The following is a 4019-nucleotide window of genomic DNA, read 5'->3' as shown; positions in this document are numbered from 1 at the left end:
TTATTTGAGGAGTTGTTTCATGTTGGTGGACTTCTCAACATGGTTCTGTCATCTGTGTTTTGTCAACTTACAAGCGTTTCTGCATGCGGGCATGTTTTTACTTCTTGATTACACCTTTAGGTTCATTTTGTCTTTTAGAATTGACTCAATTTTCCCTATACAAAACGTGTTCATTTAATCTGAATTCTGAAGTCCATATTTTCATAATTAAGATACCCAGAAAAAACTTGCACATCCTCTCAGCTCTCTGTTGTGAATTGGAAACAGTAGAGTAGGATTTATGGAGATGGATATCAAGATACTCTTTGATGAATTCGTAGCATGAGTGCTGATTCTTGCAGAATTTATGCACACTTTTGGAGTCAAATTTGTTGATACAAGTAATTTTCTTGAACTTGTCAAAGGTTTTATCCTGCAATTAGTGCTTGGATTTGGTAAAAGGTGAAGGAGGAGGATCTACTTGAACTTGATAATGCATTTGTAATCTGAATATTAATGCATCTGCTTAATCTATTGTTTCCACTTATTGTCACATTTTAAGATGTCCGTGTAAACCACTAGTGAGATGAGACACTCTTTTAAGTACTTTAAATTGTTCAGTGAGATTAGGTTCCACTCTTTATTGTACATAAACTACTGTTGAGTAGCAATAAATAAATTCACCGGTTACGTGAGATCTAATTATTCGGTTTGCCACTACAAAATTAATGGAATTCACAGCCCTACGATGTGTAATTTATTATGTTCTATTTGAAAGCAAGTTTTACCATGTTTGTGTTCATAGGTGAGGGGACAATTTATTTAACGACCTCTAAAAATTATTTTTAGAGAATAATGATTTTTGTGTTTAATTATTGTGGCAAGAGTTGACGTTTGATCTATTAGCTTGTCTATACGCGTAAATTTGTTTCTTTATAATTTAAAATTGTCTTTTAAATATGCTTAATTGCGCCCAAATTTCGCTGAAATAGGCTTTCTGCCTGCTCACCTTCTGATAGTTTTACATATACACATTTTTATAAAATTTTCTTTTTAAAAATTTGAGCAACTTATCTTTAAAAGTCCTATATTAATTATGCCAAATTACATGTAGTATATGGATAATCTTAAAACGGGAGGGGCTAAAATGTACTTTGGTTCGAAATTAAGTTATACACGGATTGATAATGCATGAATTAGTAGGGATTAGCAATATCTGAATTAGTAATGCATAGATTATTTCTTGTTCGACATTTGATTCATTGCACTAAAATTGGTTGTAGAAGAGAAACAAAGCAAAAGCACAGAAACTTTAGGTAAACAGCCGTACCCGGGGGGAAGTGAATATGGTGAATGAAATAGACATTTTGATGCTATATATATATATATATATGTTCTTTCTTTTGTTCGGTACCCGCATTAAACCGGATTCGATCCGGAAATAACAGTGTAAATATTTTACGTGGTATAAAGTTACCAAATCGATGTATCACTTTATACAAAGATTAATAGAAAAGATAAACCAAACATTATACCTCCTAATTCATGTGACGCTTTTTGCTTTTCGAATTCAAACTTCTTAATTTTGATCATGCATTCGGACATAAAAAAATTTAATTTTTTAAAATAAAATTTACATTAGAAATAACGTAAAAAAATACTATAAGTCATAATAATAATTATAAATTCAAAATCAATTTCTCATAAATTATAACGGAGGAGTATGACTGTTAATTTTTGCTATACATCAAATCGTGGGTCTTATTTCCTTTCAATTTGGGTTTCAGAAGTAGGCGCCTTCTCATTGTCACTTTTTCAACTTTATATATTCGCCACACACAACACAAACAGATCTCAGCTACATATAGAAGCAGTGATGAGATATATATTCTTCTGAGTTTGATAAAGGGATGAGGATTATTTATGCTTATTTATTTTTCCAACTAGAAAATAAAAAATATCTTACCTACACCTCACATAACCAGAATATGACTTCCACTAACTTCTCCCTTTCTTTCTATGTCATCCGATTTGTGAAATTCAGATATAACTGATGATTTATTGTTATATGATAGATTAGTCTTACTCTAACTTCTGAAATTCCAAAATTATTTTTCCAAATGAAGTTTGAAAACAGGTCATTTGAAAATTATTGTTATAACTGATGATTTATTGTTATATGATAGATTAATTAAATGATTTTTCATAAACCAAATGGTTATAATGCAGTTTAGTTTATGAAAATTTAGTGTAGAAAAATTGATTAAATGGTTGTTCATAAATTAAATGATTATAATCAGTTTAGTTTAGGATAATTCTTATTAGAAAAAATTTAGTCTATGAGCAACCATTTAATTAGTTTTCCTAATAAGAATATATGAATTATATTCCATTACTTAGCTAATAATAATCCTAATGGATTATAATTTTAAAAATTAAATGGTTATAATCATTTTATGTTTAATAATAAGAACAACCATATTCTTATTTACAAATTTTAAATGGATAATACAATTACAATAGCCAAGGAATAAAAGGAGAAATAAAAAATACATTTCAGGAAAAATATAAAAAATATAATTAGAATTTTGATTAATAAAATTCATATAGTGTAAATATAACTAAAATTTTATTAATTAAATTTCTCTTATGAAAATTTTAACTATAAAATAAAACTCATAATTCTAATTTGAAAATAAAAAGAGAAAAAACTTAATTTTGTTTTGCATATAATATAAAATAACAGCTATTAAAAATATCAGTAGATTTTTTTAACGAAATAATAAAAGGCTTTTTTTTATACTTTAAAGGAATTCAAAAATTATAATTTTCTAATAAATATTAAATGATTTTAATTACATTGAAAAGTAATTATAAATATTAAAGTATTTATATCTAAATACTTAAACGAAATAATGAAAAGAAATGAAAAAGAAATAGAAAAATAAAATATTATTGGTGGAAGGAATCGAACCTCGGCCAAAATCAACTTTATATCTAACCTTTAACCATTGCACCACCACCCACCACTCTGCTTCTCTTTTTGTGATGACTCAAAATGTTGTCTTTAATTTAAACATTTATTTCTGTATTCTAAGACCTCGAAAAAGCAATATTTCGTAATTTGGGACTTGGGCGTATGCCTGAAATTGAATTCGGAGGTCCCTAGCTCAAATTATCGCCATTTAACGGAAACAAAAAATCTAAAGGTTAAAGATTTCCAAAGTTTGACCGCAGAGTTGACTTTATTGATATCAGACTCGGATTGAGGTTCCAAAAATTATAATAGCTCAATTACGTCATTTATGGCTTGTGTGCCAAATTTGAAGTCATTCCGGATTCATTTAACATGTTTCGGCACGAATTTTGTAAATTGGGAAGTTTGAAATTTATAAGTCCGAATCGAGGTGTAAATTATAATTTTAATGTTATTTGACGTGATTTGAGACCCCGAGTAAGTCTGCGTTATGTTACGAGACTGGTTGGTATAATTGGACGAGATCCCGAGTGGCTCGGGTGAATTTCGGACGTTTTCGGGTCATTTTTATAAAAATTTACATGTCTGGTTCTGGTGCGTCGCACCTGCGCAATTTTGGCCGCAGGTGCGAGGCCACTTCTGCGAAATTTTGGTCGCAGAAGCGACGTGGGCACTGGTCACCTCCTGACCGCTTCTGCGGTGCATTTCGCGCAGGAGCGATGCCGCTTCTGCGGCTGAGAGACCGCAAATACTGAGGTCTCGCTTCTGCGGCTTCCTTCGCGCTTCTCCGCAGTCGCTTCTGCGACGTGAAGGTCCGCAGGTGCGGTCCTCTGTTGGGCAGCCCTGTTCCGCAAATGCGAGCTTTGTCTCGCAAATGCGAGTCCGCAGATGCGAAAATATAGTCCGCATGTGCGAAAATACTGGACAGAACCCATAAAATCGGAAGTTAGCCATTTTTACTCATTTTTGAGTTTTGAGTCTCGGATTTAGGCGATTCCAAAGGGATTTTTCACGATTTCAACTTGGGTAAGTATTCTATATCCGAAAGTGATTACATTTCATA

Source organism: Nicotiana tabacum, chromosome 12 (assembly GCF_000715075.1).
Source record: "Nicotiana tabacum cultivar K326 chromosome 12, ASM71507v2, whole genome shotgun sequence".
NCBI classification, from domain to species: domain Eukaryota; kingdom Viridiplantae; phylum Streptophyta; class Magnoliopsida; order Solanales; family Solanaceae; genus Nicotiana; species Nicotiana tabacum.
The sequence above is the reverse complement of the archived record's forward strand: the minus strand, read 5'-3'. Positions refer to the sequence as shown.